The 27,398-nt window shown below is 39.1% G+C and overlaps 1 protein-coding gene across 5 annotated transcripts in view; it reads right to left on the bottom strand.

The window, feature by feature from the left end:
* Window positions 1-27,398, bottom strand: part of LOC132152217 (zinc finger E-box-binding homeobox 2-like) — a 71,339-nt gene that overhangs the window by 22,596 nt on the left and 21,345 nt on the right. Inside the window, exon 1 of one of the 5 annotated variants that reach the window (XM_059561028.1) lies at window positions 9,190-9,297. The exons of the other annotated variants lie outside the window; for them this stretch is intronic. The gene's annotated coding sequence lies outside the window, so the exon portion shown is untranslated. Of the gene's footprint in view, window positions 1-9,189; window positions 9,298-27,398 lie in introns of those variants that run through there. 5 annotated transcript variants of the gene reach the window in all.

The following is a 27,398-nucleotide window of genomic DNA, read 5'->3' as shown; positions in this document are numbered from 1 at the left end:
ATGATGGGTTGGGTGGAACTTCAGATGGAGTAAAAACTCTGGAGCGAGAGCATTGTTTGGCTGACAGACAGCCTATCACACGCCGGTATTGTGCTCTTCAACACAATAATACCAACCTGCTAATGTCACGGCAGCCATTACTGTGATTCCTCACCTCATCTCTAATCAGTCTTTTGTGTTTCCAGAGCGCAGACACAAAGAAACGATAATGTTTACTTGCCGGCTAAGTTCTCCTCTGATGACACACTCTATTCGTCGGCGTCTTCTGCGAGTGTCAAAGGGAACAAAGGCGATTACGGCTGCCATTCTCACGCCGATGCTACCTGCTCCTCTGCTTTTGATTTCAAACAAATAAAAGGAACATCTCTCACTCCGATGCCACAGATAATTAAAATGACATTCCTAATTGCACCAGTCACCGTTAATGTTGGGCTTAACCTACGTGCCGCTCGCAGACAGGCCTGTCATTTCTGCAGTTGATAATCGCAGGGCTGCGCGAGATGGTATTGATTCAGATCACCACTTTCTCAACGCAAACACACACTTAGATGACTACAAACCAGAGGAACGTACTCAAAGATGTTAAAAGTGCGACGAAACCAGCTACAGAACTATAATTCACTCTTAAAAAAGCACATTCAAAAGAGTCTTTCTCTTCTGGCAAACACTGCACAAAAATCATCCAATATCACCCGATATTTTTTTCAAAGAAATCCTCTGTAAAATGAATTCATGGTTTTTTTTAACCATTAAAACCATTAAAAAAAATTATATATAATTTCTAATTTTCACTTAGTTTAACTACTAAAATAAATACAACTAAATAAACTAAAACAGATTAAAAATGTATAAAATTTACTACAACTTTAAATAATGTAGTTTTGTAAAAGAAAAGGTGACAAGCTTTTTGATATTCCTCACCTCAACTACCTACTTAAAAAAAGGAGAAGTGTTTTGGAAACTGCTCATCAAACCACATTTTCTGTGCATTTGTCCCTAAAGAAAGAGCTCCATGTTGCTCCAGCCGTCATCCACTGTTTAAAATCCACTGGTTTTGAAAAAATAATAAAAGTAATCATAATATCATGTCATATCAAAATATAAAAGTGTCCTGTTTTCTTTTCCTCTGATGTTACATTCAGTGCAGTAATCCACTCGAGTCTGAAGAGTTCGGTACCTCTGTGAATTCCCAAAGAGCTCCAGGGTGGGTTTCTCTCTCGCTGCATCACAAGCTCAACCTGAGGGGCTCACAGCACGGTCCTGCGCAGACACACGGCCACTAGATGAGCCTAGAGACGAGCCTGTGGCCCTGACGCTGTGTGTGTGTGTGTGTGTGTGTGGAGGTGACAGACTCCCCGCAGGTAAACCTACACACTGCGCTCGAGTCGTCAGGGCTAATGGGAGGAGACCTGAACCGTGCTGAAGATAACCGGCCCTCTGCAGATCACCTGAACACCTCCGGCGCGAGGCTTTGAGCTCCAACAATAGATTTAAACACTCCGATTTTCCTTTCACTTCAGGTTTAAGAACTTGATTGCAAAAGCCAATGATAATCCGTCTGGGAAATTTCTGATAATAATAATCTGTCAAGGTTCAGTGTGTTAAAATTAGTCAAGTACAGTAGCCTAGTTAACGTTAACTCCTAAAGTGTTTATTAAACATAGTTAATGTTAATTAGTTAATTATAATTAAAAGTGAGCCCAATTACCATAGTTATCCAGTTTTCTTTACTTTTTATTTGTTTTCCTTTTATGTCCAAGAATTGTTTTCATATGAAACTCTTCCAGGCTGATTTATGGGGGTTTTGGGGAAGCCATGCAATGTCACAAAAAAAAAAAAGAAAGAGAAAGAGAAAGGGAGTGAAAGACGAAAGGGGGTGGTGTGGTGAAGAGAAAGGGACAGAAGGGCAGCAGCCGAGAGCGAACAAAAGACGAGTGAAAGAGTGAAGCAGCTTTGAGAGGCCAGTGAATGCAGAAACTCAGCGATGTGTAAAACAACTCCTGTGTCTGTGTGCGGATCCAGGACGGCCCGAGTGGGTGTGTTTCAGGAAGGGGGTGGATATGTTCAATAATTTCTGTCGTGAGGAGGCCACAGTAGCCGGATTCTAATTTAATTAAAATCTCATTTATTTTGCGGGGCCCGAGCAACAGGCTGGAAAGCCTGAAGGTTTAGCTGTTCGGCCCTGGACTGGCCCGGCCCGCTCGCTTCCACCATCTGTGCTGCTCCGGGGTCGCACCATCTCGATCCATGAGCCAACCAAAAAAACACATGCACACAAAAGATCTCTCTGCTACTGCAGAATGAATGACGCAAGAAAATCTGTGTGCACAGTGCAACAATAGAGAAAACCCAGAGCCAACGTGAGCGAGACTCGGCCGAACTGACTGAAGACGTATCAGTGCATCTTAAAAATAGCACACACATGATTTATTGTATGTATTGAAGTCTTTTGAGAATTGGGCCATAAATTCAACAAGGCATGAAGATATAATGATATTATAAACATTATAAACATCATGATTTTCCATAAAGCTGCTTTGAAACAATGCATGTTGTGAAAAGCCATATATAAAAGTCATTTTTAACAGCAACAAAATTTACATTAAATGCATTAAAAACATGCATTCAATTATATATATATATATATATATATATATATATATTGATACATAAAAATACATTTCTGAAAGTATCTGTTTATCATATTTGAGGTGAGGGCAGTAGATGTTGGCAGAGCAAGTAAAAATCTGAACTTCTGCCCCCAAAAAAAGAAATCCTTCATGTGGAGCCCTGCTGCAAAGGGGAATTGAGAAGAGCGGCGCGAGGACGGGGGGGCATCTGTGCAGGTGAGCGCGGGGTAACAGGGGTATCTCCGGCTCTCACATCCGTCAAGCAAAGGAAAGGTTAAAATTAGAAAATTTAATTTATTTGATAATTTCCCAGAATAATTAGAGTTAATATGGGTTAATTAATATGCAAATCTCTCAGCAGATGTTCGACAGTGAGTGTTGTGCACAGAGGCAGCCCGTTCTCTCTCCCGCATGCGTTTGGCTGTCAGTTAGTGACCGTAATTGCCGTAACTAACCAAATACACACAAAACCTTTAGCGGGATAAAACACTTTCTGCCCCAGTCCCGGCACACCGCCACTTCTCTCACACAAAGACGTACAATTTCTTATTTTCTCTTGTCTGAAAAGGCCTTTTATGCGGCGGTCGTTTCAGTGGTGAATGAGGCGAACGTTCAGCACGCTTCACTTTTCTCTCGCCGCTTTATATTTTCCATAAACGTGTATAAATATAAAAGAGGAACAGAACGACACCTGCTCTTGGGGTTGTTGCTGTCTTCCCACCTAAATATGTTCAGATGGGGCCATTTACGTGCCGCTGCGGTGAATGAACAGGATGAGGGAACGTGGAAATGCTCCTCGACTCTTTTCAACCAGGTTGCTCATCAAATATTGATGCAACTCCAAAAAGTCCTCAGCTGTGATCGCTTTAGTGTGTATTTGACTGCAGCTGATCTCTGAGCGATGTTAAAACATTCATTCAAGTACACACACAGACACAGGAGCCTTTCACTGGTGTTTACCTGAAAAACACACTTCCAGACTGACAAAGGCATCTCGAGTTATCAGTAGAGCTACATGAACCTGCAGCGACTCGTAATATAAAGTGGTTAAACCACAGTCAAACACTCCTTTAAAAGTAGTTAATTCAACTATACAGGGCTAACTAACGTGAAGCTATTTAAGTGATGCATATCTATTTCATTAAATGAAACAGATTATAATACATTTTTATATCCACACCAGGTACAGTCTGACAGCTAAAAAGGAACGTTTTCAGAAATTTTGTCTGGCAAAATTATGAACAAATGAATGTTAATATAACAATCGAGTTATCTGCTCTATAATAATGTTCTCAAAATGATAGCACATTAAACATTGTTTATCCATCATTCAGGGAACATTTCATTTCTGATACATTTTAGTTGGAACTTTAGCAGTTTTTTTTTTTAACGCTAACACTTGTTTCAGAATGTTCAGAGAACATTTCCATAATGTTTGATTGTTTTAAACGTTTGATTGTTCAGCTGTAATGGCTGGGATTTAATTTTAACACAAATTCACATTAAAAACAACTAATAAAACTAGAAACATTCTAATTTATAAAAGCATAGTAATAAAAAGTAGCATTAAACAAATTATTTCCAAACTGCTAAAAAAAAAAATCAGTTAATTGATTATAAAAGTATTAATTTATATAAACTATCCAAACAAGCTAGGGAATCACTTGATACAACTTAGCGGAACAATTAAAATATAGATATATATTTAAATATTTGCCTGCAGAATGCTGCCATTGACCAATCACAATTGACTATCCCAGAGAGCTGTGTAATAAGGTGTGTTAATGCAGTTGATCTTCTCTCAGTGGAATACTCAAGGTCTCTTCTAGGGGTAAACACCTCTCTGCTCTCACCAAACACTCTTCTACAACAGACAGACACAAATACACTCAAGCGGTGGATACCCCCCCCCCCCCCCCCCCATCTGTCTGTCTGTCTGTCTCTCTCTCTCACACACACACACACACACACACACACAGGCAGGTAGTGGAATGCGCTGACGGCGGCAGTATGTTGTGTTGTGGGGTTGTGAGGGTACGGCTGTCACAGAGCAGTGTTATCAGCCAGACAAACTATTTAATAAGGGTGAGGCATTTGATCTACTCTGCATCACACGCACACATTTACTTGGCATATGTTGTGTACTTTATCCGACAAAACATTTCAGTGGACGAAAAAACGGACAATGATCTGTGATCCTGACTAAGGAGAAGTTCAGATTCATGACACACATGAGAACCGATCACATTAACACTACAGCTCTTGAGAAAACAAACTACACACAGAGAGATTCACAGCAGAAACACTGCATGTTTTGCAGATAAAGGGCCGGACGGCCTATTTTAATAAAACAGGAATCTATAAAAACTCAGTAATGGAAATTCAAATGTACAAGGAAATTCAAATGTAAGCAATCATGTCAAAATTAAGTTTGCCACAGTTGATTAAAACATCAATACATCTATACAGAGTATTTCCCCAATCTGCTTTTGCATAGACATTTCACCTCGTGCAAGATTAATCGGAGAGCTACAGTAACATATAGCTCTGTCAGAGCAGATTCCTGTGTGTTTGGAGTAATAATGACTAAACACAGTCTGAGATGTAATTATACTCTGTAACGGGATCATTTGACTGTGATTTGCTTTGATATAAATAAAGAATGAGCATATGGCAGACAAAGGTAAGGTGTGTTTTCTTTTCTTTGGAATTATTTGCGCTGATGAATCATTCACAATAAGAGCAGGAATGTCTGTTAGGCAAAGAAAATAGAATGAGTCTTTACACGAGTCTCTACGGATAGCGAAAACAACAGAGTAGCACTGTCGTTTGGTACATATACTGTATATGTTCCTTCTTATTCTGCAGTGTTAAACAATCAGCCGGACCCTGAGATAAGTACAAGCTGAGAACAGCGTTTTGAGCCACTCAAGGTTGCACCGCATTCCTGGCTCACAGTCCAGTGCAGAATAACCTTTGGAAAGAAAACTTTTATCTCTGTCCGACAGAGTCCCACCTGAAGATCAGCATGACTTTCTACAGTTTAAACACGTTGAAATAAAACAGTTGTGTTTACACACCATGTCATTTCTTAAGAACTTCTTTACACTTTGGTTCACCACAGGAAAACAGTCACAAATTAGATCTCAAGCATTTCTTCAAGACAGCAGTGAGAACAAATATAGAGCAAATGGAGATTAGTCTCTTGAGAAAACATCTCATCTGTCTCAAAGTGTGCTCAGATTTGCCAAAATACCGAAGTCTGCAGGGGGTTGGGGGGAAAGCAGCCTCTTGGACGTCTTCCAGGCCTCAACGAGGGGGTCATGATGGGGTCACATTCATCGTGAGGGTGAATTTTCCTGATGCGTTTCAGGCACAATAAGAGGGTGAAATCTGTGCGAGGGCAGGTTTTGGGAAAAGCATCTGTGCTCAGGTCGATTACTGTCATAAAACTCTGCCAGCGCCCAGCTGGGGGTCAGATGGAGAGAGAGAACGGGGGGGCAGAGGTCCTCAGATGGTATAAAGATCAGAGCAGGACTATCCAGGTGAGAGGTAGAACCCCCCCGGCTAGCCCAATCTGAGCTGCTCATTCAGATGCTAATGAGAGGGTAGAACACATCTGTTCCCCCCTACCGCTCAGAGTCTTTGTCACCTGAAAAGCTCCCCACCAGGTATCAAACAAGCTGCAGGAAACAGCCCCTTTTCATCCTGTTACCGCCATTCCCCAATCAGCAAATGAGGCCCTGGTGACAACAGGGGCCACCGATGCCCCACACGCACCTGACACAGTTACAGAGCCCAATTAACCCTTGCTCGCTGATGAACACCAGCAGCAAGCTGTTTAACTCAACCAGTTGGTTTACACACATTCACCAACATGATATTCCATCATCGATTAGCTGTGGAAACGAGTTTGACTTGGTAAACATCCCTGTGCATTACTAATGCATGGCATAAACACATGGAAAGACATTCAAGTTCTTTCACCTGCCTTTTCACTGCCATCCTGAGAAACACACCAACGCATTTAATTAGAGCTGGATGCTGCGATCGCCCCATGCTCTGTCACACAAGACCCGCGCGCGGCTCAACCCAAATAACGACCTGAGACAGACAGCCCCGCGGCATGCTGACAGACCCCCTGCCAAGCTTTCTTATGCTAAATGCGCCTCTCTTAAGCCTAATCTTCAGCTGGCCCGCTTAGACACAACTGCACACTGCACCTTTATTGCAGAACGGAGGCCGTTAGCATGACAAAGGTGCTCATATTGATATGCTGAATATTTAAACAATGACCTACACAGCATAATAGACCATATCTGCATTTATAACTGAAAAAAAAATAGATCAAAAGTTATAGATCAATTCATCACTGGAACGTTTTAACGGGTTTTTTTTTTTTTTTTTTTTTTTTTATCTATTTATTTATTTTGACCTTGTAATGTTAAATCAAAATGTTGTAACCAGACCTTCACAGACTTCTCTCTGGTGATGCACACAGAACTTCTCCATTCATTTACTCCATTTAAACTCCACCCCTGCAAACCCATCTGCCATGTTCATCTGCCTCCACTTTTGATTGCAATGCAACATCTCAATATTCAGCCAACAAATGATGAAACCAAGTGGTGCAAGTAGTGCACCACGATGCTTGTTTGTTTCTTACATAATTGAGCATTCCCTGTTTTCTTTAGGTATACATAGGGGCCGCAGAGCGTTGCACAGTACAGTTCAGTGGGTAAAACTGGAAGTTTTGATGTCCTGTCTACCTCTCTGGCTCAGTTCTCCGAGCATTTCCCTCTGAGCCATTCTCTTTTGATCACAGGCATGAAAGCCATTTTTTTGCAAGAGTGCAGGTACCTGGGGTACAGTTAGGTGCTAATTAGCTCAGCAGGATAATTGATGTGTAGATTACACTGCGAACAAATGCCTCGACTTGTTTGTTCTTCTCACTTTTCTTCCCCCCTTACCTCTGCCCTAATGAACAGTACCTGCCTAGTTAAAACCACACTAATGCGCAGTGGAAAGCGCGGGAAGGCTTTCCCCAGGTGGTAATACCTTTCAGAGGGAGCGTGCACAAATGCGCTCTCAATTGCACGCTCCTGACCTGCAGAAATGCCCACTGAGCACAGGGATTTATGCAGGCAGCTCAAAGAATTTAAAAAGGAAACAATTTCTAAATGAAAGGCCATGCCATTAGAGTACCAATGGAGTTCTATTGTTACGCCCCTGTAATGCCATTTCCTTCATCTTTTGTCTCAGAGAGGCTATTATTAGCGGCCTCTCACAGCTGCGTATCCGTTCAATAGGGTTTGAATTTGGTCATTAACAAGTGAATATCAGCAAACACATTTGTGGAGCCCCTGCCATTGCTAATAAACTAACAATGAGTACAAGCCTAATTGGGAAATGCAATGAAGAAATGGTGGCAAGGTGCCTGAGGTAAGGCAAGACAGTGGAAGAATAGACAGGTCATTATGACGACGGATGTGGAGAGAAAAAGGTGAACAGTTGAATTGTCGCCTCCTCGCAGTTCCCACGGACAGTTATAATCCGTCTCTCGCTAGTTTACACGTTAAACACGTTATTGTGATTATGGACTCCCGCTTTTTCAGCGCTTCTACGCACACGGAAGCGCACACACTGGGTCCTTTTCTATGCCTGCGAGCCATCCATGTGTTCTCCCAGACAGTTGACAGGTCCGGGTCAGAGGTTTCCCTCTCCATGGCCGTTAGATGCACTTCCTGTCTGAACTGAATTCCCTATGGCTGCTCTCAAATCTTTATTCAGACCGGAAGCCGTTGTTAAGCACTCTCTTCATTATTTGCCCTGTATAAACTCACAGAAACGTGCTATCAGAAAAGAAGGTTTAGCCTGAAAAAGAACATGTGGGGGATTCACCAACATTGAACTGATGGTGTCATTTACTTTTTTTAATAATCCTTGTTCACATAGAATGGAGGTATGTTTGTGCTGAAGACAATTTTAAAACAGTTTTTATTTATTTATTTATTTATTTTTAATCTAAAGTGACTTGCATTAAACAAGTAGCCTACACATATACAAGCTATTGAAGCTGGACTGAAATACAACAAAAAGGTAGCACAATTTTTGTGAATTCACCCCACAGAGTTTTGAGATGGAAGTCCAGCTAAAAGCCAAACTGCTACGTTTTTGCTTTTCTCTTCAAACTAAGCAAACAGGGATCTAATCATCCAGCAAACCCCATAAACACACTCCTCCTGCTTTAAGAAAGTGCAAGGAACCATTTTTTTTATATATATATATATTTGTGCTTAGACCACACCATAATCATCTTATACACACTTTTCTTTGTTTGGGGATTTTCACGTTTCTCCTTCCAGAGAGATAAGCAACACAATAATGAAAGCTTTAATTACCCCACCCCTCTGGCCGCTGAAGGATGCTAGACTGTGTCATCATGGAGGGGTGGAGGTGGGGGGGGGGCAGATTGTGCCATAGCTAAGAAAAACTGTATTTGGACCTCTAGGTGAAAAAAAAATGGTAGTCAGGCAAACTGGCACTTTCCATCACCAACCTGATCATTCTCCCTCCATCCCTCACCCTGGAGGTCTTTTGTTTTCCCCTCCTGCTTCCTGTCACCATCTCGGCACAGAATCAAACGACGGCAGGGTTTACTTTTCTGTCTCAAAGAAAAATAGAGAGAGAGAGAGGAAGATGGGAGTGATTTGGTTCGGGCTTGGGGTTTCACTGGGTCACAGGAAACCTGGACTATGCAGATGTTTAACAAAAGCCTTTCATCTTTTCCTGCTTTCCTTAGACTTCCAAGTGCCGGACACTTTTAAGCACATAGCTGATATTGAAACCCTTTCTCTTTCAGCAGTAGATATGAAGCCTTTTCATCCAAACTATACACTCCTGTTATCATCATTAACAAATGCAAAACAGGTAATTAGACCTAAAGAGACACATAATGGTGTTTCCTACACTGTATTTCAGGAGTGAAGTTGCTCCACTGCCAAATCTGCAGCAAAATTATATAACTGTATCTATTAGGTAAATTCTATCTATCTATCTATCTATCTATCTATCTATCTATCTATCTATCTATCTATCTATCTATCTATCTATCTATCTTTTTTATTAAATAAAGAGAGTATAAAACCTGAAAAAGAAAGTGTACACAATTCGTTGGACTTGTTATTTTTAGATGGACAGTATTCTGTCAGTATCACAGGCATCTCACCAGCTCATCTTTATTAAAGAGCGTCTACTGACACTCATAATAACCCAGAGCCCCATCAATCGGCTAAAGGACGGAGAGGGATATCCACCTGGGGACCTGGAGAAAAGCAGGATAAAGCCGTGAGGTGAGAGGACACACAGAAAGGGCCGCTGCTACTGAAAGCTTTTATTTGTGATGGGCTTGTTTCTTTTTTGGTTTATGTGTGTGTGTGAGCCTGTTTGTTACCGCGGCTCTTATCTGTGCTGTGTATGTGTAAGGTGTGAGAGGATGAAAGCCGTGTGGGTGACAGGAACTCAGCTGCGGCACGGCAGAAAGGAACTAATCAGCCTTTTACAGCTTGAACCGAGGCAGTTAGGTAGCCTCGCGTTAACCGCACACGCACTAGCTCTGTCACCACTACAAATTGGCTTCTTACAGAACTCAAGGTGCCAACGGACCATTAGATGCACAAAAGCAAGAGTTGTCCTAGCGTCTCATGTAGAAAAAAATAAAAATAAAAAACACCACCTCCCCGCCGAGTAAAACACAGACTGTCAGCTCCTGATCAGGGATGTTTGGAACTACCTCTGTTCTGCCAGAGATAAGATGTTTTTTCACAAGATAAAATGTTCAAAAATGCCTCTCTCCTTTTAGTAAAGTCAATAGAATCAACAACATCTATTTACACATCTTTACCATTCCTGGATATAAGAGTAAATAAGAAGGCAGCTCCTTTTAGCACTACACAAACGTGGCTTTATTCTCTAATGGCTTGAAAAGAAATCAGACGTGGCGCACATGCACCTGCACAGGCGGTAAACTGGTTGACAGAGAGGAAGCTGTCACCAATTAGCGGCAGTGCTAATCTGGTTGTGCCGAGAGGATTATACTCTGTCCTGGTGGGACGGGGGAGAAATTTCATTTCCTGTGCAGCGTTTGCAGACTCTACCTGAGTCAGCGGAGCTGCGCACATCAAATCCGTGCTGAGATAACAGTTAATCATCTCTCGCCCTGAGAAACTGTTTCCCTCCACTGGGCCGAGAACTTGGCGCTTCATTCCTTCTGAAAACACACATGAAAATGTGACCTAACCTCTCACCAACGCCGACACAAGAAACACACACGAGGAGATGCCGCCTCCCAGAATTCCTTGAGATGTTCCACTCTGTTATTACATCTGCCATTTTAACTACTTTACAAGATTCATGCTGCCTTCATGTTCTCCTGTGGAGTTCCTGCATACGAGTTCAAAGTAAAAAAAAATATTTGTGTGCCCAATTGAGTGTTGGGCATCTAGCTAGCCATTTTAAAATATTTTCCAATAAGTAGTATTATTAATACTACTTAGAAATAAATGTAGTGTACAAGCTAAATTTTACAGTGCATTTTCACAATAACAATTTAAAGCCAAAAGTCAAACCACTTTTTGATTTCCAAAACAATAATGTAGGCAGAGGCTTAGGAGGAACTGATGACTAAATAGGAAAGTTGTTTTAGACATTGAGCACATTATGAAAGCTAAATATATAGAATAATTTTAATTCTATCATTGTCTCTAATTATTGCATGAGATTAGATTTACTGCATCCCACAAAAAGCTAACACATTATCTGGGCTCCGTACCATTTAGCATTTTGAGGATTTTTAAGTGTCAAGTCAAGTCAAGTCAAGTCACCTTTATTGATATAGCGCTTTTAACAATACAGATTGTGTCAAAGCAACTTTATAATTCCTTACATTTATATAGCACTTTTCTAGGCACTCAAAGCGGTTTACATTGTAAGGGGGTATCTCCTCATCCACCACCAGTGTGCAGCACCCACATGGATGATGCGACGGCAGCCATAGTGCGCCAGAACACCCACCACACACCAGCTTACTGGTGGAGAGGAGACAGAGTGATAAAGCCAATCAGCGTATGGGGATTGTTAGGAGGCCATGATGGTCAGAGGCCAATGGGCAAATTTAGCCAGGATGCCGAGGTCACACCTCTACTCTTTTCGAAAGACATCCTGGGATTTTTAATGACGACAGAGAGTCAGGACCTCGGTTTAACGTCTAATCTGAAGGATGGAACTTTACAGTGTAAATAAAAAAATAGTGTGTCAATAATGCAAATGACAATAGTAAATGCTCATTATTCAGTTAAAATGCATGCAATCCATGCATGCTTTTTGGGTTTATATTATCAACAAAAAAATGGGTCTGTGGTATTAAAATGCAATTGTATGGCACTGTATTGTATGCATATTGTGTCACTGCCACTATACCAATATATCTGAAACACAAAGGATCTACCTGCAAAATCACAACTATCATCAACCGGCGTGATCAATATGTTAATATTTTGATGAAAGATTATTAAGACAAACATTTAGACTACTCTGAACTACCACTATCAGCAAAAAAATAAAATAAAATAAAAAAGTGTTTTTAAAAACTAATTTAATACTCTACTTCATGAGAATCTAGACACGTTAAGAGTGTGAGTTACAGTATTAGAGGTTAACCTGAGTGAAAACTAAAAACACGAGAGAGAGAGAGAGAGAGAGAGAGAGAGAGAGAGGAGGGGCTGCTGGGCTTATTGTATTAGGCATTGAGCTGTAGGTGAGAGATAAAAGAGAGACAGAGACTGTGAGGGCAGAGAGGTTCGAGGTACAAGCATCTTATCATGTTGTTTTGTTCCTAGGAAAATCAGGTGGAGTTATGCATTCAGCCGTCATGAACAAACATCCAAATATGACACTTCACAACCACTGAGTGTGTGTTTGAAGTGCAGTTTATCTGTGTCAAGTCGTGTTTTACAGATTCAGTACAGTGAATTCTGACAGCACTTCCTCACATTAGATCTTCACTTTCGGTTTTTGTCTTTATTTCATTATTTTGCACTGGAAACACACATTTCTGAAGCGGGAGAGAAAGTGTCCATCTGTCTGAAATTTAAGCAGCCTACACTGACACAAATTCCCAGAGAGAGGAGTGATTTCCTCAGGTTTAACTAAATAATTTATGCTCACCTCACTTTAGCATGATGAAGCAATTTTAGCTTGTACAGCTACACACACACACACACACACACACACACACACACACACACAAACACACATACACACACACACACACACACACACACACACACACACTAAAGAGGGTGAAAGATAGAGAACGAGAGGAAGACTTCCTGAATATATGAATAATTCAAACTTCTTGTTGAGATGAACAGAGAAATGTTACTTTTTCTCATGAAGGAAATTCACAGACTGTTAAAACATGAGTGACCCTGAACTGGACAGTTGCAGAGATCACAACACTGTCCTGTCTATTAATGCTCACACTGACTGTGTTCAGAATACAATACTATAGCTTTCTTAATGTATACTGCATAAAGCACTGCATCACTTCCTCAAGATTTAACTGTGTGCTTGATTTTCTCACAATGTCCATACACTAATCAGAAGCTGCAGTGGATAGTGGGAAGTTCATAGAATCTTTTGTCTAAAAATGTATTTAATAAAGTCAATTAAGTAGTGTTATTCGATTATCACTGATATAATATTATAGCATTTAATAAATATTTTGCATTTTTTAAATATTTTTTGTTTTCATTTTAATTTTAGTTGTAGTGATTTTTTTTGTTTGTTTTGTTTTTGTATTTAAGTATTTGTGTCTATTTTTATTAACTTTATTTCAGTTTTAAATCTTATTTTAGTTCAACTAAGTTAAAATTATAATTGTTTTTAGTATTTTTATGTCTTTATTTTTTCATTTTCATTTTTCATTTTGTTTCGTTTTAGTTACATTTCAGTACATCAAGTTAAACTAAATTAAAATGATACATGTCGCGGTACATGATAATGATCATTGATAACACTAGCTGAAATGATAAACTTTAAGAAATTATATTTCAGTTTAAATCTTACTTTTAAGTTAACTATAATAACCCTGCAAAAAAAATTATAAAAAATTAAATCCTGCTTGTAAATTCAGATACTGCATACTGCAGAAAAAGACAGAAATGTGAGTATGCTATTCCAAACTGCCTTCATTACATTTTGTACTGTGTCCATCCTAAATGTGTGCGATTAGAATTAGTGCAGCACAATTTCAGATAGAATTGAGAATTTTTTAAGGGCATCCATGCATGCTTTTTGGCTAATATCATCCTCAACAAAGCGGTATTTGGTATCAAGATGCACTGTAGTACCATGCAAACTGGGTCACTACTATATCTGTAACAAGAGCATCTGCAAAATCACAAGTAACTATGACTGGCACAGAGATGTGATCAGACTCATTGAGGAACAGATCCGATTAGCTGAATGGACCCGTGTGGCCCGTTAGGAGAACAAGAGATGTGCGGCAGACAGAAGTGAAGACATTTGAGGTGTTGTAATATTAGAAGGTCAGATTAGTTTTCCTCCGAGCTCCGTTCGGCAGGGATTTGTGAGTCAACAACCCCTCCAGCTTCCTGTCAGCGCTCTGAACCAAACCACGAGGGAACGCTGACTCTCGAACCCGACACGACCAGCTCACAGCAGAACAAAACACAAACCTGCTTTCATCAAAGTGTGGCAAAATGCAACTGAAGTGAAGACAGCGGCGTGCTGCAGTTTTAGTGCTCGTAATGTCAAGATTGTGGGGTCGATTCCCAGAGAACAGACATACACTCTTAAAAATAAAAGTTTTTTTACTGGTATTCATAGATCCACAATCTCAACAATAAAGGTTGATAAATGGGGTTTTCGCAGTGATGCCATAGAAGAACCATTTTTGGTTCCCCAAAGAAGCTTTCAGTGAACATTAAAAGAACAAGTGAAGTGTTATTAAAAGAACAATTTTTTAAAGAACATTTTAATAATCTAAAGAAAAGTTTCCACTATAAAGAACCTTTAGTGAAATTGAAAGATGGTTCTTCTAACTGGTTCTCCTATTGCATCGCTGCAAAAAACCCTTTTGGAACCTATATTCCAAATCATCTTGAATCTACTGTACATCTGCCATTCAAACATAGTAAGACAGAACATAACAGGTGCGGCTCTGAGTTGACCTTGTTCAACCTTCCTGTAGGATTCACTGGATTCTGGGCAGAAGAAGGTCTGATAGTCAGCGAATGGATCTGTGTGTGTGTTGCACAGTATTTGGAAGGAACATCCAAACACGCTCATTCCGAAATCACAGAAAAACTGCAAAATGCTCGTAGAGAAAATACTAGCAGGGTAGAAACGGCAGCGAAAATAAGTTGAGTAGAGATGAACAGAGTGAGGGGGAGGAAGAGACATAGATTAAGTCGAATGTGTGTTAACTTTCATCGTGAAGGCTAGTGCTGGATATTTACAGGCCACGTTGGCTAAACAAAGACTGATATTCTGAGAGACCATCATAAAAATCAATACATCAGTAAACCCCCACCTGCATCGGCCCTCTCGCTGTGTGTGTGTGTGTGTGTGTGTGTGTGATTGTAGATCACGTTTCTAAGGCTTCTGCCTACGCCATGATCAGAGCAAGAGAGCAAAACCTTCTGAGATTCTGCAGAGGACCAGCCCACACACACACGCACACACGCACGCACACACACACACACACACACACACACACACACACACACACACACACACACACACACACACACGTGTTTACATGTGGCCTGTTGCCTCCAGAAACGGCTCTTCATGAAATAAGGTTATAAGAACTCATTATTATGAGATGCATGTATATAAATGTCTGTTTTATGGTTTATAGAGTACAGTTTGTTTGTGTTTATTTGGCCCAGGAGTGCTGTATCCTATTCAGTACTGCTTTCAGGCAACTAGACGCTCACAGTGACATGATATTGTGGATATAGTCACAGATAAAGAGTTTTTTTTAGATACGACACACAGCAGAGTGACTATATGAACGATATAACACAACTTCTCTGCCAGAAAATGAGTTTGTGAATTAAACATAGGACTACTGAACACCGGACAGACTTTAGATTCTCTTACAAGGACAGACAAGAAACACACACACACAAACACACATAAAATCTTTGAGTGTGTGTGTGTGTGTGTGTGTGAGATATGGGGTGAGGGTCTGTTTTTGGCCCCGAGGGCTTGTGGGATACATCGAGAGAGAGATTTGGTCAAACTGTGTGGCAGATATGAGTGCAGGGCTCATAAATACAGTCGGCATCATTAATATTTGAGCGTAATGCTTCAGTTCTCTAATTAAACTTGTGGCTGATAGATGCCATTGTCCCATCATTACCTTCATCAGCTACAGCCGCAAAGATTTCATTAGCACTAATGACGAATTATCAGCACTAGTCCAACCGCTATTACAACAACTACGCCTTACATTATTATTGTTATTATTAAATACTAGAAATGATTCTTGGGATCATCTCTTGGGCGATTTGCATAAAATAATAATAATTATTATTATCAAACACTACAACTACTACTAATAATAATAATAAATATTCAAAAGGAGAGACTACTGACTATTTTAAAATGTCAAGCCATTTTATGTAAATTCCCAACATCCAGCTTTAATAGGAAATACATCAACAAAACATCTTTCCATGTAATATATTAAACAAAATTGATTAATGAATAGATATTAGGGGTGTAACGGTACGTAAAAATCACGGTTCGGTACGTACCTCGGTTTAAAAGTCACGCTTCGGTTCATTTTCGGTACAGTAAGGGAAAGAAATGCAAACATTAAACAGCAGGTTGTTTATTACTATAAACTTGTTTACACTTTTTAAAATACTTTTTAATAAAATATATATAAAATACAAAACAGAATAATGAATAAAATACTGCTTGCAAAGTTCTCCACTAAATAAAATACTCAAACCAATATCATATAATAAAATATAATGAAAAATATAAATAAATAACTATGATTACAGTGCAGCATTACCAATCCCAGCTTGTAGGCCTGCTCATATTTAAATATATATATATATATATATATATATATATATATATATATATATATATATATATATATATATATATATATATATATATATATATATAACTTTTCCAAAGTGTAAAGTGCAGCATCAACAGTTTCAGTTTTTAGACCTGCTCAGATTTCGTTATTGCATTGGACCGATCGGAATTAAGAGCAAAGGTCTGTTTAAATGCCGACGGGAGCTGCGTTTGAATTACAATAGTTTTTTCCTAGTTGTAGTGATGTTCACACTCGCGTGATGCCTTTTGAAAACCTTAGGCCGGTGACACACTGGAATATTGCAACATAGTCTATTTTGCCGTCAATACTGTTGACGGTGTCCTTTATCAGTAGGCTTTATGTTTATGCTCAACATGAAGTATAGATATTGTTGTCGTGAACACAAGATCCTGGTCTGTCAGCGGTCTCCCTCTAAGTCACCTACAGTAGCAGCAGCGCGCCAGCGCCGCGTCAGGCACGATTCTGATGTGTAAAGACACAGAAAACGCGATGCAGCCGTCACGCAACTGACATGCAGCGGAAACATCACGCTCACGCCACGCAGCCAGTGTGTCACCGGCCTCAGAATCAGCTGCAGGGCGGGATTTGCGCTGAACGCGGAGTTCCTATGTTCCGCGTACAAAATATTGCATTCGGTCATTCGGTGCACACGTGCACCGTACCGAAAGCCCTGTACCGAAACGGTCCGGTACGAATACACGTACCATTACACCCCTAATAGATATTATATTATAAAACTCTGACACATGTCGCTGATTTGTTTTTGTTGCTTTATTTTCCTGCTGGATTTTGGCAGTTCAGTTGACAAGGTGTAGCCCTGATAAACAACACACACACACACACACTGTAGCGTTGAGTGGCTGCAAAGCTCTTGAGTTAGAGCACATCCACGGCTTCTTCTCTCCATAAAATGGGTCAGAGGTCAGAGGTCAGCGGCCGCTGTGGACGTCATATTGGTCCTGATGTTTTCAGATCTCTGCTCTTGACTGACATCACTGACAGCTCATTAAAGAGCAGATTATTCCAGAATAAAAGACGGAACTGAGGAGCTTTTTTTTTTTTTTAAATTTAAAAACAGGATCTTGAAGAGATTTACGGTCCAGCAGACAAACAGAAATCTGAAAAGAATTCAGACTCTGGGGAGAAAATGAAAACTGGGCTTATTCTTCAGAGTTTCCCCTGATTCTGGAGGTCAGAACAAACCGGCTACAGCTGCCAGAGAGAAACAACAACAACAGCTCCAGCTGATTCCTATATAATGAGACCGCTCTAGTTTTGATGAAGCTGATCTAGATGAATTCATACTGTATGAATATGTGATCAGTCTATAGCTCCCTAATGTGAGCAGCAGCAATATCACAGTGCCTGCTGCCTTTCACCTGTTTCTTGGCCAAAATAAGGCAGTGGAGAACACAATCCCAGAATGCATTGCCACCTGCTCTAGGGAAGAAATAAAATAAAATAAAGATATATATATAAAGTGTAAAATACAGTATATATAGTGCACACAAATATTGGATAAACCAAAAATGACTACTTTTAGTGATACTTTGTAATTAATAATGAAAAATCATATATATATATATATATATATATATATATTTGAAATACAATTATTTCGTCCATTGTCCGTGTGTGTGTGGCACATGAGTTTGCTACCTGTGTGTTCAAAATCAGTCACTTGTGAGATTTTATTTTGATTTGAATGCTATCTATTAAGGGACCTCACTAGGGTTTGGAACACAGTTCATATGTACTGCAAACACCGAAACCATGCATGGAAAGTTTGTCTAACTCTGGTACACAATGCATTATTTTTCATATCCTTCATTTATTTTAACAGCTAGCATATTTCAGCAGCGGAGAGTTGCTGTATTTCTGGTTTTGCAGAAGGAGAGACATCACACACGAGTTTCAACTCTGTGTTTCTCAGAATACACTAATTTACCACTTAGTTCACAAGTTCAGCACACACACACACACACACACACACACACACATGCATGCAAGCAGTAAGCCCTGTTTACTAGAGCTCGCAGAAAAAAGATGCACCAGAAAGAAAAGACGTGCCATGTGCATTCGTGCCCCGAGAAATTCAGGCGATGTGGAGCGCGGGGGAAAAGGTATCAGCTCTTGTCAATTTCAGGTATTTACACTTTGGTGATTCTGGCTGTTTTGTCCTAAGGTGGCACCTTTAGTGCGGCAGATGTGTGAGAGAGTGGCATCCCGAGTCGTGCCCCAGGGCCTGCTGGGTAATTCGGTAATGTCAGGGAAGGGTTGAGGAGAGCCGAGCTGACAGACTCTAAGACCAGAGGGCACAACTTCCACTCAGCTGCATCAGAGGCCTGCAAAAATAGTCATTAGAGTTTCATTACCTTCTCCTCCCTCTCTCTCTCTCTCTCTCTCTCTCTCTCCACACCAAATGTATTTTGTCATCGTCACAAGGTGCACCATTTAATTGGCAATTGATTTCTTTCTTTCGCCACTCTCCAATATGACAACATGTCACACGGTTAAACAGCGGTGGCGTTCTCGAGGGGAGCGGATCGAGTCCTGAACACAGAGCATTCACACACTGCAAACGCTTGGGCTTCTTCAAATCGCTTCTATAATTAATACCAAAGAAAATCACAAACTGTAATATGAGCTAATGCTCGTTATCCAGCAGTCAGCTATGCTTTACAAAGCAAAATCATGCATCACGTAACCAAACCTGACCTCATTTGCTTTTAAATACTGTATTGTGTTTTTATTTTATTGTTTTATTATTATTGTATAACAACAAATTCCATACACTGGTCCTATATATGATTGATTGTGGATTAAATGCATACAAAAAAAGACAAGAAAAAGAAAGAAGAGAATATTTAATTTGCTACCTTGAGGTCTGCACACGTTTTCTGGGACCTGATATTGATCAAATCCAATGAATGATGTTTTGTTCTTAGTATTTGTGGTTTTAAATACAGTGCAAGAGCAAAATAAAAAAAAATAAAAAAAAACTGTCAAATGACTGAACTGTACTTGCTAAAACTGCATTGGTGAATCTGGATCATTTAATGAATCAGTTCATTTGGACAGATGTGAATCTGATTCCTTTGAGTCTTTGCTGATTCGTCTGAGTCTTTGCTTGCCATTGTATATCTATAAATAGCATCCCAAAACTTAGTTAAATTCTGTTGTTGGTGTAGCTATAGAAATTAGAGTGATGTTCATTTTTCAGCTTAAAAAAAGTGTGCAGATGAATAGCCAATATGTTTGTTAACTCATAGTTTACTTATTTAATACTTAGTTATTTGTGTTTTGTTATTCTGTTATTCCGAACGAATTGCAATTTCAAAGTACTCTATATATTGTATTTTATAATCTGTATTTGTATTTTTGTTGCGTTTTTATTGTTATTTTGTAAAATATTTCAATATAGCTCTTAATTTGCATTTCAGTTTAAGTTAGTTTAGTATATCAATATCAAACTACAATAAAATGAGAAATGTTGCTTTCTCTGATAGCTACCTGAAATAAAATAATGATTGATTTGATGTATTTTATATTATATTTACATTTAGTCATTTAGCAGATGATTTTATCCAAAGTGACTTTCAAATGAGGACAATGGACGAAATAATTGTATTTCAAATATATATATATATATATATATATATATATATATATATATATATATATATATATATATATATATATATATATATATATCAGAATCAGAATCAGAATCAGAATGAGCTTTTATTGCCAGGTATGTTTACACATACGAGGAATTTGTTTTCGTGACAGAAGCTCCGCAGTACAACAGAATATATATATATATATTTCTGACTCGCGTCACGTTCAACTCCAGCAAACAGGCCAAAAAAAAGAAAAAAGGAACAAAGACAAGTGGAAAGAGAAAATGCGATCTTGTGTCATCATGTTCTTGGTTGTATCTTGTTTCCGTTCACTGGTTTTATACCTCTTTTTTGTCTCTCTACAATTCTTTCAGTCTGCGATGAATACCGGCGTGTTTCTCATTGTGTCGACACACATCTGAACGCTCGCGATTATCAGGCAGGTGCACGCGCTCTCCGGCGCTGCGTGTGTGAACGGTGTCAGGCCCGCTTAATAAAACACGACCCGTCCTGTATTAACCATAGACGGTATAAAGGTATTTACTAAACCATTTCTCCAGTCTCTGCGGATCGTGGGAGCGCGCATTGTTGCTGGGAGACGTGAAGCGGCGGCGCTCTTTGGCTCGAAGCGCGGGTTGATTACGGACTCACGCCTTTAATACGCAGCATAATGAGCAAATCTCAGAAATGCAGGAGCGCCATTCCAACCCAACAATGTGAGCCGGTAATATGTGTGTGTGTGTGTGTGTGTGAGTGTGTGTGTGGGTAATGAGAGTTGTGCTGGGTAATGTTCACTCTATTGTAGCAGAGCAAACACAGCGCGCATTTAACTGCTCAGACGAGCTCTCTCTCTCTCTCTCTCTCTCTCTCTCTCTCTCTCTCATGATTGGCAGCTCTAGAGGTTGCCAGCTCTGTTTCTTCAAACCTTTTTTCAGTGTAGCAGGTGCTCTGTCCTGGTTAACAAGCGATAATTACAGATTCTCCGGCGCGCAGACACAGATCAGGTCACTGGCACAATTACAGGCCTTGTTTTAGAACAGAGACGCGTTTCTGTCTCTATCGGAGACACTCAGCGCTTTAAATGCGATAACATGTAGAATACAGACTGTTACGTATTTGTGTGTCAACAAGGATATTTATTTAAATTATTTTAAATTATTATTATTTAAAATCTGTCAAATGATCCAAAAATAACTGTGGTTCTGTTACTGAGGAGAGATAAAGCCAATCAATGTTAACTCCAAATTAACTCTATTTACTTACTGAAAATGCATTTTATTACTTGTAAGATTACACTAACATATTCTCTACCGTTTAAAAGTTTGGGATCAATAAGATTAAAGGGATAGTTCACCCAAAAATGAAAATTCTGTCATCATTTACTCATCCTCATGTCATTCCAAACCTGTAAGGGTTGCTTTATTATGTTGAAATATATATTTTGAAGATTGCTGGTAATCAAACATTTGGTATATTATATATAGTTATATAATATGTTATATTATATTTCAACATAATAAAGCAACTCATACGGCTTTGGATGAAATAATTTTCATTTGTGGGTGAACTATCCCTTTAATACTTTCATTCATCAATGATGCATCAACTTGATCAAAAGTGAGAGTAAAGACATTTATAATGCTTCAAAAGATTTATATTTCAAATATACGCTGTTCTTTTGAACTTTCTATTCATCTGTGAATCCTGAAAAAAATTAAATGTATCAGTTTCCACAAAAATATTGAGCAGCACAACTGTGTTCAACATTGATAATAATCATAAATGTTTCTTGAGCAGTAAATCATCATATTTTCATGATTTCTGAAGATCATGTGACACTGAAGACTGGAGGAATGATGCTGAAAATACAGCGGAGCATCACAGAAATACATTACACTTTAACAGATGTTCCCATAGAAAATAGTTATTATAAATGTAAATAATAATTAATATATATATATATATATATATATATATATATATATATTGTACCGATCCCAAACTTTTTAAGGGTAGTGTAAATGTTCTCAAAGCAAAAAGCATGAAATAAAGCCACAAAACTGTAATTTTGCTCTTATTAATGTGATATTCTCACACTCATCTGTGAGCTTCTCTGTTCTGGAGCGAGTCAGACTCAATCACACACACTGCATCTTTCAGTCACGTGAGGTTTAAACTCTCCCTGTGCTCGATGCACTTTGTTTAAGTATCTCTGCTCATTTCTGCGGCTAATCTCTTCAGCACAGTTTTTTACGAGCTGTTAATATTGATTGGTGGGTAAGACGGCGCAGGATGCAATCACAATAACAGGTTTCATTAGCGTGTGTGACACACATTGATCAGTGTAATGCTGAGACGCACCTTGAAGAATAATGAGCACTTATTTTAATGACCATCACAATTATCAAGGTCACTGTACGTAGAGACAGAGACAGCTTTGCATTTACAGTCTCGACTCATCCTCTTCTCTGGTTTTATTTCTGTCTTTCATGTGTTTTCTGAAGCGTGCGGCTCTCTGTCACTCATTCAGAGCGTCTTGTAACCCGCCGTCCGCTGCCGTCTCAAACTCACGCTCAGAAAGAGTGCATGCTTCAGAGAGTGTGTCTTTATTAGCACACGTATACCTCTTCTTGAGTCCTTCAATCTGAGCTCAACTATCTAAAAAAATACAGCCTCTCACTCACTTGACATTAGACTGACACCTCCTGATGCATGGAGAACATTTACTGTAGTAAAAAAAAAAAATTGATGTTTCTCTTAAAACTGTGCCCAGACTTGACAAAGCCTGAGATGTCTCAATATAAACTCCTCACTGCTCTCCACATTCATTCTACAGATTTATACTCTTGGATGAACTAAAAAAAAAAAAAAAAATAAATAAAAACTACAGTGCACATATCCAAGCAATTAAAACACATCTATATATATATATATATATATATATATATATATATATATATATATATATATATATATAAATGTATCCAAATTAAGCGAGTTCATGCTATAAACAAGAAAAAAACAATACTTAATTGTATTGTAATTGCTTGTATTTTGATTTAAGAATTTAGATATTTGTACCGGAAATCAAGTCAAATGTTTCTTTTTTTTTCAATAGTTAATTTAATTTAATTTAATTTAATTTAATTTAATTTAATTTAATTTAATTTAATTTAATTTAATTTAGTGTTAATTTTGTTTTAAACTAGTTTTAAACTAGTTTTTATCTATTTCATCATTCTTGAGGAATTTTAGGAGAAACCTCAGAGACAAAGTTGATATGTCATTAAAACATATCCAGGAACTCCATGGCTCTTTCCATTAAGAAAGAGCAACATCTGAGCACGCGCGTGCACAACTGAATGATGATGCATGTGTGCAAAGATGACTCTGATTCATTTACACCAGATGGACACACACGCACGCACACACACACACACACACACACACACACAAACTCCTCCATAGAAACAGCTGCACAAAACACACATTCCAAAACACACACACATACACACACACTATGTAAGAAAGGAAGACAAACACTCTGCATGCATATGACACACTCCAGTGCACCGCTGTTGTCAGTTGGACTTAAATTAGATATGAGTTTATCTAATTGTTTGAATGGCATCTGGGCCGAACCCCAGCAAATCCCCATTCGTCTAACCCACATTCCCAGCAGTCCAGAGTAATTCCCAGCGACACACAGGGACAGGCCGCTCCATCCGACTGCTGCTCTCCTGATCAAAACACAATGTGTCAGCGCAGTCCGCTTCTTTAAAAGAATCAATTAAGTTTAAAAAGATGTTCCAGAGCCTCTCCATATTTCTATGACAGAGAGTGAGACACAGAGCTCCTCCAGAGCCGAGAGACTGAGTGTGTCTACACTTGCACTGCAGCCTTAAAGAGACAGTAACCTAAAAAATGCAATCGCTCACTCGCACTCTTGTTGTTGCAAACCCATAAGTCTAAAGGAAATGTTTATCAGAATGTTAAACAGAAACTTTTGATGCTTTTTTTTTGCCATTTTATAGTGTAAAAGTATCTGTTCACGTTTATGCCCACTGCATATAAATTTGTGAAATGTTTACTGTAAAACTAAGTAAAGTTTACTGTAAAAAAGATACTGTAGCAATTTTACAAACTGAACTTATTTGAAATCGTTTTGAGATTTAATTTTCACTTCCAAACAGATTTTTTTTTAAATTAGGATGATTTCTATATGGAAAAGAGCAGTGTGAACATTCTGCTAAGCATCTTCTTTAGTCTTCCACAGAAGAGAGAAAGCCTACGGGTCTGAAACGACATGAGGATGAGTAAAGGATATCAGTAGTTTTGTTTTTCACGAACAGTTTCTTTAACTTGTCATCTAAATACAACCCATCTCTGGTTTCACCTTCCTGCGCGTGTGTGTGTGTGTGTGGCCAGAAGCACTGCTCTGTTTTGCCGTGGGCTAGAGATGAACCCAAGGCTGTTGCCCTTGCCCTGTCAGAGCCCCTTTAGCATGAGCGATCTCTTTTCAAAGGCCGGTCTGACTCGCCGCAGAGACGTGCGAGACTCAAACAGAGTGAAGTGGAAACTAATCGTCTGTTTCTTTCCCACCTCAACAGATGAGAGACGAAGCGCAGCAGCTGTTAGATTTCAATCAGGTGAGACATCGCAGGAAAAACTGCATCTCTTTGAAGAGCTCTAGAGAGCAATAAGTGCATAAAAGCTTGTATGTGTGTGCTTTAGTAAAGCTCACCGGAGGTTTGACATGAAAGCCTGACAGGGAAAATATCCACCTGTATTTGCACTGTAACATTTATATCGCAGGGAACAACTTGATATTTGATACTTTTGAGTCTTCTGGTGATGTTAAATATATATCTTGACACATACTAAGTGAAACTCTTTCATTATTTAATAATTTTCATTTGTATACACCAATATAATGATACAAAATAATGCATGTATTATTTATGCACATATTTTAGTTTTGAATTTATTTATTTATTTTTAACATGAAAATGACTGATGGAGACTCCTGTGAGCAGTTTTGCATGCTGAAAAAAAAGATTCACACTGTATGTTTGTTAATGCAAAACATTATTTTAACATCTGTATTTCCACTCTCTTCACATATATTCATGGTGTTGCTTAATTTTATATAATTTTATAATTAGTTATAACTAATTATCTATGGACCTATATTTCAAAGACACTTAAAGAATACATGAAAGTGCCACATGGAGACTCGTGTGAACCTTCCTGAATGAAGCAAACGAATCAGTGAATCAGTGTTTTGAATCAGTTCACTCAGAAGCCTGGTCCGAACCGATTCAAACTGATTTCAAATGAATCTAATGGCATTATTGCAACTGTAGTTCAAATGCAAAACACTATTAATCTGTATTTTGCTCCTGTTCTTATATATACACAGTGTTGCTTAAATTTATATCGCCAGCATATTAAATAACAACTACAGTATGTTGTAAATATTCACTATGTCGTCCAGCACCAGTGCATGTCACACATGGCCTCAAGTATACAGCTACACATAAACCGAAGAGGAGATCATAACTCTTGTTTATGTCGTTCAATTTGCCCACACAACTCCACAATTCATTTTCGTGATCAATTACAAAGGCTTCAGGCTTCAGGAATCCATTTTCCGTGACACACAGCAGATCTCCGCACGCATCCGTTCTGCTCGACTCCACCGGGAATATCTACACTCATTTGTATACGTCTTTTCTTTTCTTTTCAGTGTGTTTGTTTGTTTGTTGGGATGTGAGATTGAGTTGCAGGTGCATCTCCCATTTAGTGGCTTTTTAAAAACCAAAAGAAAGAGAAAATCAGACGAGCGTTGTGCACTAGGTGATATTTTACTAGCTGTTTTTTGACACCCCAATTGTCTGGAGCCATTGTGGGGTAAATAAAAAAAAAAAAAACTGATGCTGTTTCGAAGGAAAGCGCTAGATATTCGGCTTTATGGATATTCAAATAGCAGACGATTTCAGGGCATGTATATTTAGATTTTTCCGCACCCTTTCTCCCATAATGCAGTTTTTTTTTTCAATCATTACACCGCTTTGAAGGGAGAGACGGCGGACTGAGCTCTTCTTTGCTCATGGACACGAAAATTCATTTCAATATATTTACCTCTATGAATATTTTTTTGTCTTTCAGTGGGAAATAATAAAGAGTAAAGTCGGCCTGCCCAATGGTGGGAGCTCCACAGACGCATTAGAAAGGGAAATTGCACTCAGCAGGATGAAAAATCATTGTGTTACCCCAGGTGAAAAATATTGTTGCTTTGCTTAAAAGTGCATGCAAGGCAAGCTGCATTATTAGAATGTTTAAATATTAATTCTTCCAGCGGGTAGTAAAGATGATCGAGACACTGTGTCAACTACTTTATTTTTCTTGCAGGGGCCACAGGAACGCTCTCTTTCTCTCTCTTTCTCTCAGGTTTTCTCTCTCGGCAAACAAACAAACAACGGTTTCATTACAGCAGATTTGGGCCGTGCTTTAGACCTTAAGAGTAAAAGCTTCTGGGATCCGCAGATTTCATCATTTTATGGCTGTTTGCGTGCAGATGAAAAGGAATAATTTAAAGACTCCGGTTTGTTCTTTCGAGGTAGATTTAAGTGATGCTAAGAGCCAGGATGTTTCAAATCATATCATCACCGCTTCATCTTCTGTGTGTGTGTGTGTGTGTGTGTGTGTGTGTGTGTGTGTGTTCAAGAATCCTAGAGCCACATCTGAAGAGACGCTAAAGCAAATTACAATTGATCCCACGTGTCAGTCCGTACAGGTAACAGTCAATAATCTGGGATTGCGAGCGCAGCGACAATCTGTGTCGAGTAATTAAAAAGAACTGTCTGTCTCTCTCCCAGGCGTTCAGATGTGCCTCTCGAGGGCTCTTCACCCCTCATCACTACAAAGGGAGCACAAATTGAGCAGGATTCTCAGACAAAGACGCCTTAT

The sequence above is a fragment of the Carassius carassius genome, chromosome 10, assembly GCF_963082965.1.
Source record: "Carassius carassius chromosome 10, fCarCar2.1, whole genome shotgun sequence".
NCBI classification, from domain to species: Eukaryota; Metazoa; Chordata; class Actinopteri; order Cypriniformes; family Cyprinidae; genus Carassius; species Carassius carassius.
This window is presented reverse-complemented; position numbering and strand designations above follow the sequence as displayed.